Source organism: Muntiacus reevesi, chromosome 1, assembly GCF_963930625.1.
Source record: "Muntiacus reevesi chromosome 1, mMunRee1.1, whole genome shotgun sequence".
NCBI lineage: Eukaryota > Metazoa > Chordata > Mammalia > Artiodactyla > Cervidae > Muntiacus > Muntiacus reevesi.
The window spans coordinates 268,183,063-268,199,815 of NC_089249.1; positions in this window are offsets into that span (position 1 = coordinate 268,183,063).

The following is a 16,753-nucleotide window of genomic DNA, read 5'->3' on the forward strand; positions in this document are numbered from 1 at the left end:
ATTCATTTGAATCAGTTCTAATGAGATGGATGAAACTGGAGCCCATTATACAGAGTGAAGGAAGCCAGAAAGATAAAGAACATTATAGTATACTAACACATATATACGGAATTTAGAAAGATGGTAACGATAACCCTATATGCAAAACAGAAAAAGAGACACAGATGTACAGAACAGACTTTTGAACTCTGTGGGAGAAGGTGAGGGTGGGATGTTTTGAGAGAACAGCATCGAAACAAGTATACTATCAAGGGTGAAACAGATCACCAGCCCAGGCTGGGTGCATGAGACAAGTGCTCAGGCCTGGTGCACTGGGAAGACCCAGAGGAACTGGGTGGAGAGGGAGGTGGGAGGGGGGATCAGAATGGGGAATACATGTAAATCCATGGCTGATTCATGTCAATGTATGACAAAAACCACTACAATATTGTAAAGTAATTAGCCTCCAACTAATAAAAATACATGAAAAAAAATAATTGTAGAAAAAAATAAGACTGGTATATAAGAGAAGAACTGAAACTTCTACCAACTGAATTATCCTTATTCCTATACTAAAAAAACATATAAAAGTAGTCATTAAACATGATATAGTAGTAAAATAGTTATATCTTTTAATAAGAATAAAGTAAACATCTTTGTCTCTAAATTCAAATTATCCATTGTGTGGCCCATAAGTAGTATAGAACAAGAAATTGTTCTATTTTCTCGATGCATATCAAACATAGGGGGAAAAATAGAATGGATAACCCCTCATTTTTAAGGACTATTGCAAATATGAGATGCAACATACTTCCAAAGCAATAAGAGAAAAGAAAAGTTCTCTGCAGAAAATTGATGAACAGGGAACAATAATATGTACAAAGACATAACTTCTCTAATGTCGCTATTAAAAACAGCCTATAAATAATAATCAATAGATGTTGATTGCTTTCCTATATAGATGACAATATTCATATCAAACAAAAACAACAATACAAATAATAAAGCTGCATTTAAGAATGATAAAAGTATTCAGAATGTATTTAGGATTGAGAAGGACTTTACATAGAGGCAAAGAGCAAAATGGAATAGTATTGTACTTGGCTGCTTTTCCTATCATATTCAAATGTACTATTTGATTACATTTTAAATGTATTAAATTATTAGGTGGCTATCAAACTGTTCCAAAAAACAAAACACTTTATCATTGAGCATAGTATTCTACCAGCATTTCCACATTTTTTAATCTCCTTGATTTAATGCTTCTGCAGTTTCGGTAATGCTAAAGTGGCCTTTCTTGGTAAACACATCACCACAAAAATGTGATATACGTGTTCCGTATCATTTCCTGCATTATGTGTGTGGGTTGTGGTTGTTGCTTGAGTTCCCATGACTATTAAGTGAGGAAGTTGGGTATAATTCCTGGCAGCATAGTAGTTTATCCATTACATTGCAGAGTGGATCATATTTCAAAATGCTTTTCTGAGATCATTACAAAAATAAAAAACAAACGGCAGGGTTATCAGCTCTCATTACCAATTGCTCAGTAAATGTTAAAAAAAAAAAAAACTCACTAAAAATAGTCACAGGAAGCAATAATTTCAATGACAAATTGTTGGGCTGTTTACTTAGTGTGCTAAGCAATATATTTTTGATCAAAGATAAACAGTTTAAAAGTTACATTGGCGCTGCTGTTGGAGAGGGGAAGGGTAGAGAGGAAATTGCTATTCCCTGAAGGCTGATGTACCTTGTAAAACAATCTGTCTTCAAACCAAAATGAAAGAGCTCCAAAAACAACTCTGAATTGCATGACGAGACCCTGGAGATGCCGTTCATTACACAATTTGCTATAGCAGTTTGCAGATGTCTCATTTTGTGGGTCAGATTAGGCACTTTATTTTTGTGTTTGTTTTTTAAATTATATTGCACAGCATTGGTTCTCAGTTCTTTCCTGATTTCTATCGCCATTTCTACACAGGGTGCAATATCTATTTTGAACAAACGGAGACACGGCATCCTTGTGTCAAACACTGTGACTGATGAAAGAGTTTCTACACTCTGGCTCTGAAGCAAGTAAGGTACTTACTAGAAAATGGCCCTTTTATATAGTGCATCCAACTATAATATTGGAAGGCTGGACTTGTAACCACTTTAGAGAGAAAGTACCCAAGAGTACACGGTGAGCTGATCAGCGGAATGCCAACTCCAAGCTGCAACGAGGCAGTGATTTCAAATGACCCATTTTGGCACATTTGACTTTAAGGATATAATCCTATAGCACTTACAGAATCTTTGCTAAAGCCAATAAAACTTACCTTACAAGCTAAGGAGAACTGCTCACAAAATACTTTCTTCAGAGATGTGTTCAAAAGTTGAATTTTTGGTTTTAACTGAGGTCTTATTCAGGCAATGACAACTCTAACGAGGGAAACATCTTTTTTTTTTTTTTTTCTTTTTCTTAATTTGGGAAAAAAGATATCATTATGCCTTGGGAAGTATTATATTTTCATAATCATCTGTAATGCTCATTAGTCTTATTATATCTGAAGCACTTGTATTTGTTGAAGTAGAAGCAGCTGAGATAAAAGAAATTTGAAAGTGAAATCATTACACATTTGAGGCAGTGCCTTTTCAAACTGGAAGCTTGCTCTATTACTCTTAATGAGCTGATGCCCCAAACACTCAAAACAGATTCTTATTCCTAACCTCTTTTGAACCTCTGATTTAAAACTATGACGTGCTTTCCTAAGAAAAAAAAAAATTGTCGATGCTGATTTATAAGCTGTCTTTAATTTGGGGGAACAAGAGCCCACCTTTCAAACTACTTGCTAGGGATATTTAACCAGGTCTGAAATATAATAAATGTATTGGTTAGGATTCTAAGGAAAATCTATTTTTATTAAGTATTTTAAAACTTTTAGGATTAAGTATATGTAATCTAACCCATGGGGCTTCCTCAGTGGCTTAGGAGTAAAAGAATCTACTTGCAATGCAGGAGACATAGGAGACTCAGGTTTGATTCCAGGTTGGAGAAGATCCCCTGGAGTAGGAAACGGCAACACACTGTCTAGTATTCTTAACAGGAAAATTCCATAGACAGACGATCCTGGCAAGAGTCAGACATGACTGAACATGCCCACAGTCTAACCCATAAGCCCATGTTAGGCATAGGTGCTTAAAATTTAAGAAAATACTTACATGGCCATATTAGTTACTGTGATAAAAAACATATGAAACTAAATACACTACATACATACAGGTACAAGGAAAACTGGGGAAAGCTGGATAAGATTGGTGGGTTGTAACAATACTAATATCTTGGTTTTATACAATATCATACTGTAGTTTACCATTGATAGGAAGTAGCTAACTGTTCTACAGAATTTCCAAACTATTTCTTTCAAGTACGTATGAATCTACAATCATCTCAATAAAAATTACAACTAAAAAAGTTACCTCATTATTTTATCTATCCATAGTCTCTACTTTTACATAAGGAATAGGCATTTTAATTTAACAATAAATGTTCTTGATATTTTAATAGACAATACATAGTAAAATTACATATCCTAAATTTATATTAGAAGGTGCAGATCATGAAACCTTCTAAGGTAATAAAATGCAGTGTTAGTTCAGATGCAGAGAAGGAGAGTTTCAATATTTGAAAAGAGAAAATCTCTCATTCCCAGATAGGTTTTTTAACTGTATCTAGTAAAATCACTATTATAAATCACTAAAAGCTACATATTGGTGTTGATCTCATTTTAAGCTAATGCAAGCCAGCTTTACACTCTATTTTGTAAATCAAAAGAAACATGGGACAGGGGAATGCTTGCACTGAAGTTCTAAAGTTGGAGGAAGGCATCACTCTTAATCAAGAAGCACTAAAGTGATATATAGTGCTGTAGAAAAAGTACTAGATGAGAAGAAATGAAAACATTTATGTTTAATAGTTTCCTTTTGGTGACCTTAACTCTGCTAAATTTGTCTTTGATAAATTGCGACAGAGACTGTCAGCTAAAATGGTCAAAATATCCACTATTTAAACAATAACATTTCTGCAGTAATCTTGAATGTGTTTAAGACATAACTACTTTTGTGAAATATTAAGCTCTATTCAGGACCCCAGAGACTATAATGACTCATACTGGTTTCTGGTGTGAACAATGGGCATAATTCCAGTAGCATAAAATTACAATTAACACCAATTCATGAACTACGCTCAAGTAAACTATGTATCTCTGGTTCATCCCAGGTGCTTTGTATAATATTTCATTACTCTATTACCGGCAAAATAAAGATAACGATGATCCCACTCCTCATAGTAAAGACTAATTTCCTCTTAACACTACAGTGAACTATTGTGTCTACTGTAAATCCACAGGTTAGTATTTTAGTACAGTGTCAGTGGAATGAACCAAGGAATTGCTTTTGTGGGTAGGAATTCACCGTGAGTCATTACAGTTGGAAAATACAATCACCTTGTGCTTGTGATTTCCCAAAGAGTTTACCTATATTTAAGTTCCTTAAGAGGTTTCAAAGCATCAGACCACCAAGCCAGGGTTTATTTTCCTGGAAAACTACTAAGAAGAAATAGACCTTGTAAATCAAGGAAACTTTATTAATTCCTTGCCATTTGTCAGCACTAAGTCTGTGCTATGCCAAGCTGCAGGAGGAAGAAAAAAATCAAATATCCAAATATTATCCAATACCCAATGTCCAGATGTTTCAGAGGTTTACAGCCTTGAAACTGCCAGTGTATTCATAAGTCTTATAAAATGCACATGTTATTTTTTGTTTTGTTTCTATTGCCTTTTAAAATTTCCAAAAATGCTCTCTAAAATCACTATCAAAGTCAGGTGAGAGACAGGAAAATAGAGAACTAATTTTTCTTACAAAATATACTTAGCATCCTACTGATCAGTTATTCAGGTGAATAACTCATTTAAAATTGTGATTACTCCTTTTTTTCAATTGTGATTACTCTTATTTAAAATTATGTATATATCAGATTTGACTTTATATTCTGGCACACATGATAATATGGACAAAATGAAAGTGAAGTTGCTCAGTCGTGTCCGACTCTTTGCAACCCCATGGACTGTAGCCTACCAGGCTCCTTCCTCCGTCCATGGGATTTTCCAGGCAAGAATACTGGAGTGGGTTGCCATTTCCTTCTCCAGGGGATCTTCCCAACCCAGGGACTGAACCTGGGTCTCCTGCATTGTAGGCAGACGCTTTACCATCTGAGCCATCAGGCAAGTCTGATAATATGGACAACATGCTATCAAAGTAACTAGATTTCATTTAAACAAGATCTGCAATACTCTAAAAAGTTTCAATTCTAATGTGAATTTTTTCACCATCTCTGTAAATTTCAATGAAAGCAATAAAGTTTTACTGAAATGAAGGTGAGAAAAATTGCATGAAATATATACGTATATATTTATGAATTATGTATGTTTTTTCTAATACACAAACAACAGTCTATCACCGGGAGATTCAAACCTGGGCAATGATAGAGGTCCAATATGTTTCAATTTTTGCTTCTACTGTCATATAAAAAACCATGATAATGCATTTATATATATATATTTTTTAGAGGATTTAGATCTTTATTTTTTATTTTTTTTTAATTTTAATTTATTTATTTATTTTTTTTATCAGCAGATGAATGGATAAGGAAGCTGTGGTACATATACACCATGGAATATTACTCAGCTGTTAAAAAGAATTCATTTGAATCAGTTCTAATGAGATGGATGAAACTGGAGCCCATTATACAGAGTGAAGTAAGCCAGAAAGATAAAGAACATTACAGTATACTAACACATATATATGGAATTTAGAAAGATGGTAACGATAACCCTATATGCAAAACAGAAAAAGAGACACAGAAGTACAGAACAGACTTTTGAACTCTGTGGGAGAAGGTGAGGGTGGAATGCATTTATTTTTATACATTGTTGCTTAAAGGTTTTATTGGGCAATGTAGGACATTAGAACATGTTTTTAATGAGCAGTTTGCTTAATTTCATTGGAGATGTTTAGCTACATGAAGTGTGGGCCTCCATTGCATCCCTGCCCTATGATTGGGTGAGGCTACACAGACATATTTTGTATGAAGACATATGCTCACTTCCTTCCCCCACAGCTATGAGTCTGCTAAAGCTGAGTTCACCCCTGCCTGTTTTCTTCCCCACTATTTATTTACATGGCTTTCCTTTTTGATGTCCTCTAAATTTCAATGATATATTTATACCTTATGCCTCCTAACTAAGCTGTTTGAAGATAAAAAGTACTTTTCACTTATCTTTATAATTTCTTAGGTCCAATAGCAGTAGCACAGTTAGTAGTCACTCAAGAAAATGTCTGTTCAGTTTTACATTGCATCTGTCACTGAAGAACACCTATTAGATGTTAGTACATATAGTATGTGTGTGCGTGCATGCTCAGTCATGTCTGAGTCTTTGCAACCTCAAGGTCTGTAGCCAGCCAGGCTCCTCTGTCCATAGAATTCTCCAGGCAGGAATACCGGAGTTGGGAGCCATTTCCCACTCCACAGTAACTTCCTGACCTAGATATCGAACTCGAGTCTTACCTCTCCTGCATTGGCAGGTGGATTCTTTACTACTGCGCCACTTGGGAAGCACATATTAGGACAGAGTAAATAAACTTGATTTTCTGACATGAACTTCTGTCATCCTCATGAAATTAAATTTTCTTCATTTACTAATACATGCAAACTTCCCATGTAATTAACGGATTAATTTTTCTTCCTTGCTGAGGCATTGGCATTGATTCTTTTTTCGGTAGTGATGGATGTAAAGACATTTAACAAAACCTATTTTTTTTTAAACAAAATCAATGTTTAGGTTTGAAATGTGTCCTCCAAGAATATACTGCAGTTTTAAACCCCCGTCCCAGTGAATGTGACCTTATTTTGCAATAGGGCCTTGGCAGAAAATAAACGTAAGATGAGGACATCACAGCAGATCCCCATCCTATATGACTGTGTCCTTATGAAATAGAGAAACCTGGATCCAGACACGAGGAGAGTGCTGTGTGAATATGAAGGCAGATACATGGGAGATGCTTCTGTAAGCTGAGGAATGCCAAAAGTTGCCTGACAACTACCAGAAGCTGGAGACAGGCATGGAACAGGCTGCCCCTCATGGCTGTAAGAAGGAACCAAGTGTACTGATGCTTTGACCTCAGATTACTAGCCTCCAGAACTCTGAGACAGTACATTTCTGTGGTTTCAGCCACCCAGTTAGTGGTACTTTGTTAAGGCAGACCTAGGAAATGAATTCTCAGAACTGCTTATTACGTGGGGGAAATATAAATGATTAGAGTGACTAAGTGTGAATAGTTGTATTTTGAGAGAATTTCTAGAATTAGCCATTGGGAAATTGCAGAGAAAAGTCCAATTTGGGATGAATGCCTATGCAAAACTGGACATCCTAGTGAGAAGGAGGCCAGGTGGGCTTTTATGATTGGCTTTAGTATAGATTGGAATAGCATGAAATAAAGGCCGGGAAAAGGGAATAGAAGATTCTAAACTTTCTAATTGTGTCCTTTTATTCTCTCCTCATGGTCCACCATTTGCTTTTTCCTAACGTGATACCTGCCAGGGAGATCATATGGGTAAAGCATCTCTGCTTCTAAATTAGCCCAGAAGTTTAAAAAAAAAAAAAAGATTCCTGGTTTGCTTTCCTGTGAAGATTTAAGATAAAATGTAAAGAGCAAGCATGCTGATGATAGAAAGGTTAGACTCAGATTTTAGATTTTTTAAAAAGGAATTTTTAAAACACATATTGTGTGTGAAGAGATGTAGCAGGGTACTAATAGTGTAGGCCTTTTAAAAATCAATAATTGGTGTTAGTAATAAGAGCTGTGCTGACAGCCAGCTGTGACACTGCCCTCATTCCTGCAGTGCAGAATGGGAAAGGAACCAGCAATGATTACCAACTCTAAGTATCGCTTGCCGTCAAAGCTTCATTTAAAAAATTAGTAAAACACCCTTTTTTACCTTAAAATATGTGTCCCAGTATTGAAAGAGGAGCTATATAAAGAGTTCAGAATAGAACGGCTGCAAACTGTTCAAATCAAGAGTATTTCCCAGTTGGGCTACCGGCCTACATTGTAGAACTTAGACTTTGGTCAAAACCTCTTCTTCTCCCAATTAAAGAAAAAAGGTTGAGGTGCCCACAGGCCTTTGCAGCATGTTTGGTATGACTTCTAACCCCTCCTTCCACTTTCTGTATATGCCTCTTCTTTATACCACCCCCTGATCTTGGGGCAAAAATCTAGTCGCTAATACAAATTAGGCTGTTAGCCTCTCTTTCACAATTTTTAGAAGTCAATGCTGAAATTCACTGTCGGTCCTTGCTTGGCTCCTATCCATGCTGCCTGTGAACATTTGGTCATTTTTATTCAAATCAAAGGCAGACGTTTTTGTTATTGAATATGTTACTCAAAAACGAGCAGCAACAGATTCCATTTCTTACCGTGGTATTCCTGCAGGCCTGGCATTCTACACATATTATCTTAATGAGGAAATATATCTAACCACTGCATAAGGAAACTTTAGATTTTCAGCTTTGACTTTTAGCTACAGCTCCCTTGCATGTGACCTTACAAAATCTCTTAAATCTCCAAGAGCCCATTTCTCATTTTCCTCTGTGCTTCCCTGGAGCTGATCCAGTGGTTTTTAAGGGAGCTCTGAGCTTGGACAAGCTCCGAAGGGCACAGGGCAAGGCAAGAAATGGGCCCAGTGCTCCCTGCTTACCGTCCTGGAAAATAGGTATGATACTGTCAGGCTCACCGGGGTCCCATTGCAATTAATGTTTGGAAAATGTTTTGAAATCCCAGAGTTAAAAAGGCAATATCAATGCCAATTATTTAAGTATCTTATTTCTAAAATACTATTCAGATTATTTTAAGCCTTTTTTTTTTTTCCTATGAACATGTGATACAAAGGCAATGAAACTACCTGGAAGCAGAAAATGATGGGGTGGTTTTATGGTCTTTTAAAAATGGCCTCAGCAGAATATCTCTGTGACCTGGAGCATGTAGCTAAATGCAGAATGAGTCCTCAAGTCATCCCATCACTTAAATACCAAGGAAATGAGTCTAAGGCCAGGGTGCTTTGCTGTGTTGATTCTGACTATAGTTTTAGCAGTTTTCAGAAGGTGATGATGCTTTCCTTGGCTTTGTGTTTCTGACAGATTTGAGGATGGAAGCCACACAAACAGTGAAGAATGAAAGATGGAATAAAAAACTCATCTTAGATTTCATGGTGCAAAAAGAGTTTTACAGCCAAAGACCTTACAGAAGATCCTATAAAACATGAATGTTTTGAACTTTGATAATTTTACACTCTACATATCCAACATATTTTTGCTGTATGGATATTTCTCAGTCCAACACTGAACTTAAGGATAGAATCCAAAATGTTTCTTAAACAATGTTTAAAAATTGGCATTATTAAAAATCTTTGAGTTCATATGCAAGATAGCAGTTTTAAAATAGGGAAACCAAGTTGAGAACAAATGTGTCTAAAGATGCCTGCATTAATTATGGAACAACAGCTTTTTAAAACTACAAAGGCTTGCTACTTTGTACAAATTATAGCACCCAATCTATCATATGAAACAAGGAGTGGATACTCAATCCTGGGTACATGGTAAAAAAGTGTCTTTGGAAATATGTCTTTTAATACTTTACTGAGAAAAGTTGAAGTGAAACTGTGTGTCTTTCATGTCTTCTTGCAATTTATGTTTTTTTGTTTTTTGGTGCTCTTTTTTTTTCTTTTGCCTTTTTGGCAGTTTATTTAATATTTGAAAATACTTTTTGTATCAATTAGCAAATTAGCAGTTTATCTGGGTGGAAAAGCCCCATCTGAGCTACTGAGTTACAAAGTGAATTGTTCTGCAGCTGCAGAATCAAGTGCCTCAGCCGAGTTAATGCTTTTCATGTCTTCTGCATGCGTCAGCATTAGCGGAAGCAAGCTTCTATGAAGCTTTGCATGTGAAGATGATGCTGAGCACACCAGATTCAATTCTGTTAAATGCTTTTTGCTTTTTCCCCCCACCATCTCCGTCTCCTTTTTTTTTTTTTTTTTTTTTTTTTTTTTGGAATAAGGCACAAAAGGAGACTTCAAATCAGGCTGAACTTCAAGCAAAAGTTAATGCTATTCTCTTCTGGGTTCAACCACCCACTTTGCTTAAGGTCACTAGTTGAGGCTAATGCCGCTCAGAGCGGCTGCAGTAAACTTGGCATCTCCTTGATTAGGCTCCCTGCTGATCGAATACACATACTAGCTCACTTGCCAAGTCAAATAACACATTTAGTGAATTGGAAATAAGATTTAAGTGGGCCAGCACAATGCGGCTTGCCCTCTCATCTTTTTACCGAATCCTTCTCTTTGTACGCAAGGCTGTGAAAACTGCTCTTGTTAGAGGGCTTAATCTTCATTTTTTTCCTGTAGATTATTTGGAAACAGGTCAATTGAATGTTGGAGCTGCTAACTCCTCCCACTACAAAAAGAACCTGCTTGTGGCATACTGATTGCATCATTTAAATGAAAGGCTCTTATTATTAAAGAGCAAATACTATCGTATAAGGGTCTGTTAGAATTAATAAAAAGAAATCCTGATATTAAATGCATGCCTTTTAACAATGTGTTTATTTCTTTGTCTTACAGACTCTTTTCTAAAGCTCGCTTTGCATTAATTGCTGATGAGTAATAGAAGGGGATGATCTCGCATCAGTAGATATTCATCTCCCCTGGCTGTTCTGCTGCAGTTAATTCTTAAATACAGTAGGTTCTAATAGGGTGACATTTCTATAGTGCCTTTCATAAGAGCAATCTAAAGCATGTCACATAATGTTTGACTTTGAACTATTCAGGTTCTTAGTGACACAAATCTCAGGGCAAATTTATGCCTTTGTGGTTTGTTTCTTTAAAAAAAAATGAGTCATTGTATTTGTTATTGTTTGAAATTTATCATAGATTCACCATAGATTATCAAGCTATCCATGCTATAATAATCTGTAACTGTCCTTATCTCTGTGTTAGATGTGCCGGGTTACGATGTGTGTGGACTTTTTATGATCTACTTATCTCTTCTGGCCATATAGATTTATGTGCATCTCTTTTCTGACTAAATCTGAAATCAGAGCTTGCATTCTGAAGAAATAAAAGATGTCTGTTTAAAGTCTAACTACTACTCCCTGACATCTGAAAGTTAGAGAAAAATGATCATAATGCCCTCCAAAACAGACATTCAAGTTGCTTCTTTACAAAGTCAAACTTTAAATATGTGAATTTTAAGATGTACTATAAGATGATATTAAGTATCCCCAGAATGATTTGGGGGGCTATGATAAATAGACTATCGATTTCAAGGAACACTTTTACAATCAAACATTTAAATATTTGCAACAATTGTTTCTGAGTGGAAAAGATTTATTAACCTGAAGCAACTAGTTTTTCTATGAGATGTGAAATAGATGACAATAGTTTATACTGTTTGATCATCACAATTCACGTCTAAAATACCAGATCTCTCTAATGTATAACTTCACAATTTGTAAAACAGTATTAGTAGTAGTAAAGAACTAATCAATTTAGCAATCTAAACTGGATTTTCACTTATCTATTCATTATTTCATGGCACTTTGTTTTATGGAACTATATAAATATGAGGTCATTGCTCTGTCACCTCATCCACTATATTTTGTTATTTCTTTTGTTTTAGACATCACTAATGTTAAGCTCATCTTTAATGGAAAAAGCAGGAAAAACAAGAGGATTATCAATTTTAAAGCTGTTGATTAAATTTGAAATAATTATGGAAAGTGAGATCTAGTAACCTGGGTTTTCTTTTCCTATATTTGTAACCACTGTATTGTCTTTTTAATAACTTAACTGCAGATAGATGGCACCTCACCTCTAGGTAAGATTTGACTGCAGTGAAGGTGTTTTCACCTCACTACATTTGTCAGTAGAGAAAATAAAAGTGGCTTATTGATGTTCCACTGGTTAGAAGATACATTTCTCTTAGATGGATTTTCCTTATATTTTTTGTAACAACTTACAACTTTGGGATGCTACAATGTCAAGGACAAATACAAATAGTTTTAAGTATCTTTCACTACTCTTTGTATTTCAAAAATCACATCTTCTGTTGATGTTCACATGTTCAAAAGGTAGGTAATAATTTAAACTTGTACATTAAGAATGGCTGGGAGGGAGATTTATGAATGGAAATTTTAAAGTAAGAGCCTGAAAATACTATGCTTTGGATAGAATGGACAATTAGTATTCTAGCTATTTCTTTCTCACTAACAAATGCATGCCAAAATAACACCTGTTTAATTCTTAGTATCAAACAAAACAATTTATACTAATGATATTTGACATTTCTTTTCTTTCAGCTTCTTATGTCATTTAAGATAATTATCTTAAATATATATCTCAGTAAACCATTAGGATAAAATTATTTTTTTTACAATTTTATTTACATTTGCTGCCATTTCTGATAAGCAACTAATGGCAAACTTGCCTCCTTTTTTAAATTTATAAACAGTACAATAATTTAAATTTAATTCTCACAGTCTTTTGCTTTTCCTATTCCCAAAGAATTAGCTATAGGTTGGAAAGGAGTATTTCAGTTTGGTATGTCTGCATAATTTTTCTTTCTCCCCAGGGGCAAAGTGGGAAGTCATATTTCTTAATTTACACTGTGTGTTATGGTGCACACAGGAATGACTTCAGGAGACTGTATGTGACCTACAGCTCTCTAAAAGGAGCAAGGCCCAGGAAGGGTAAATTCTCTCTTAAATGACTATGAGTGACTAGCAGCCAAAGACTCAGGACCTAGAATTACAATCTTTCAATAGCAAATTCACAGGAGAATTTTGGAATTGCCTGCTACTATCCTCCTCTCCTTAACCAGTTAATATAGAAGTCTAACTAGAAGTGTGAGTCGCTCAGTGGTGTCTGACTCATGACCCCATGGACTGTAGCCCACCAGGCTCCTCTGTCCATGGAATTCTCCATGCAAGAATACTGGAGTGGGTTGCCATTTACTACTCCGAAGCCGGATCTCCTGCATTGCAGGCAGGTATTTCACCATCTGAATATACACATGATAGGAAATCGCTACAGAGAGTACTTTATCACTAAAGTCCATACAGAAAACCAATAAAAATTATATACCCCCACTACCATTAATACTGTTATTAATGATATCAAAAGATGTGTTATTAAAAATAAGTACTAAACAGCAAGTTTAATAATTCCTCATTCTAGATATGATAATGTAATTCATTTAATTCACATTAAAATAAAAAGTGATAAATGGTGAGATTCTTATGCCTAGAATAACTCCTAAATTACAACTAGGAATTGCAAGCAGTATGTTTACACTGAAATTGCTTTTTTCCAGCTTTATAACTAACTATGAAAGTTTTCATAAAAGAGTTTTCCAAAATACTTAAGTGAATCTTTCTCTTCACCATTAATTTGGGAGTACAGAACATTTTATAGTTGATAAACATAAAATTCCTTTTCCAATTTCTTTATTGCATCTCATAATTGCAAAATGGGCATTTTGGTATAAGGAAATTTTTATTTCATTGTAAATATTGCCTCTTATTACTCCTAATCAAAAACCACATTCAAGATGTAGCTGTAGCGTTCAAAAATTAAAGCTTGGATAAAATCATATTGTTCTAAACTTTCATATTTCATTTTACGAACATCTGTTAAACATCTGTTATGATCTAGATATTGTCTCCCCATAGTTTTTCCCACATTAAGGTGTTTAGGTAAGTAAGTCCAGAGCCAAAGATACTTGACTGCAATGACCATGTCTTATTAACTTCTTTAATCTAGACTTTATCTATGGTAAGTGTCTAGTTTCTAGTAGGTATTCAAAAAATATTCGTTCATTGGATAGACTAGAAATCCCATATTGGGTAGAGTTTTTTTTTTAAGCTATTCCCAGTTATTCATCTGGAAGAAAAGGCACAAAAATATTTAAGTAGAAACCTATGAATGATAAAAGAGGGGGCCCAAATAATTAGGTTAAATTTTTATACTAACTTTTTAGGTTATATATATATATTTGTGTATGTATACATATGTGTGCATATATATATACACACACATATTCACAACTTTCTTTCACTAATAACTATAAAAATAGGTTGATTTTCTTTTTTTAACCAAAATTACTGCATTTCTTACTGATGGAGAGCTCTGTTCAAAGAGTTTTTCTCTGTAAGAAGGAACTCATTACTTCTCAAAACCCAGAGTTATGGTATACTTATCATTTGTGACAAATATCAAATAAAATTCATAACCCACACTTGAATAATAATCCATACAGCAATGGATAATAATAATTATTATCCATGCAGCAAATTGTGTCTAATTTCACAACACTTCTCAGGAGAACTTGGAGTATTCATTTATCAATTTTTCTATGAAATGGAATAACAAGAATGCTACAGGCTTTAAACTAAATATCAGAAAGCTAATTGAGCCTGCTTTTTTTGTATTCAATTCCACTTCTGAAATGAACTTTGACATTTAAAATGTACTAACTATTCAAAAATCAGTTGGAAATACACATATTCCATCACGTCCAATATCCAGTTTTACTATCATCTGTTTTATGGAAAATCATGCCAAAAATCTACACTGTGCTGATAGCTTCTACTTTAATACAAACTACATACCACATTCATTTTTTGTCAAACAGCGCAACTGGCTAGAACCTGGTAATATTTAAAATGAATATGTCTTAGATAGCAATAGAACTGTAATTCTGTGTGTAAAAGAATGACCTTCTTTAGTTACTAATGGAAATGCTTTATGTCATAACACTTTACCCTACTATAAATGCACTTTCTTCTCTCCCTGTCTATTCCTACATGAGCAGTACACGTGTGCTATCAACAACGTGAACTCTTCTCAATTTACAACGCTGTAAAAACGTCCCAGCATTTCTTATTATCTGAGCTGATGGACTAATTAGAAACAGTCAAGGTTATATAGGTGCGCTGATAAAAAATGCTTCTAATTGGCCCTGAGACTGAAGATAATTCAATTACAAATCTTTTCCATTTGATTCATTCTTTTCTTTCTTAGAAAGGATTATGTTGATAGGATTCAGGTAATGGAACTTGGTGGCTTAGGAGAAGCATTAAAACATTTTTCCAGCTTTCAACTAATGTGATTAAATTTTATGAATTTTGTGTTTCTTCTTAAAATCTTACAGAGGTCAAGTGCTCATGTGATTCCCTTAGAGCAGGATTGAGAAGTTGGGTGAGTTGAAGAGGCGTTACTAATCTCTTAAAATGTGCTCAAAGTCCTAAAAAGATTCAAAATACTCATTTCCCCGTATCACAATACCTAATAAATGAAAATACACAATTCTTTTCAATTAAGTCTTTGTGACAGATCTCTGACTGACATACTTGCATATAATACCTCGAGAGGACACACCTACAGTGATTAACGAAGAAAGAGTGATGTTAAAAAAAAAAACAAAAAACTTTTAACCTAAACTTTCTCTCTGTGTGTTTACCAAGCCCATAAAAATTAAAAGTATCACTTTCTCTTACTCCCAAGGAAACATAAGTGGGAGGGATTAAACCTATTTAATTCCACACCAACATTTAAAATTTGACAAAAATACCAAGCAACTGCATTGTGCAATATTTCCATTTTTTGTGTGCAAGAAGCTTGAATTGCACGGTACCTTCATTCTCCTTGAAAGATGAAAAAACAAGGTATTAGGTTATAACGGGAACATTTTAAGATTTAGTATCCAGAAATTAAATGTATCATGAAACGATAGGTGGAGTTTAATGTACACCCTATCAGTGTGGGTCAGTGACCTGGAACATTTTGAGGATTAGTATGAATAGAAAGCATTCCCTTCTATTTTCTCTTCATATGGGAATCTATTTTAGTATCTCTTTCAGTAGGTCAAAAGCTCTTTCCAGTGATTCTTAGTAGACAAGAATTTCATAAATCAAATTATATTAATGAAGAATAACACAGAAAGCTCTAATGCATGCATGCTATATATTTGCATATAAACATTTATGTATTAGGCTATCTAAAATTACACATAATAATGTATATTCTTTTCTCCAGAAAGAGAATTTTTAAGAAGAAGGAGTAGCCTAGAGCTGGATATATTAGTAAAATGCTTAACTGTGACATACATTGTAGATAAATCTAAAGGCGGTATAGAGCTATTTCACAAAATATATTTAAGTATTGGCAGCATTTATAGGAACATGTGGTTTTCTGATTCATATTACACATACTTTGTATATGATCACTAAAATTTTTATTAAACCAATCATTCCTGGAGCTTGATAATTACCTTTGAGTAAAGGAAGGTACATGTCTCAGTGGAGTATCTCTCTTGCCTTAGAGAAAATATTAATTGGAGTCAATTTTCGATTAGATCAAAACATTGTGAAACTGCCTCATCAGCAAATCCCATCTCCCTACAATGGAGAACGTCCTAGTAGGTTGCCACGTGACAGTCTCAGCAGAGAACCAGCTATCTCAGTACAGTACCAGCCCGCAAAGCTGGTAAAGAGCTTTACACTTGACATGAAGAGTAAAATGACAATTTTAGATTATATAATCTAAAGTTGTCATCTGTCAGTTCTTTAAATTCCAAAAATGAAATAAATCTGTTTCTATTAATGTTCAGAAGATATATACATATAGGTA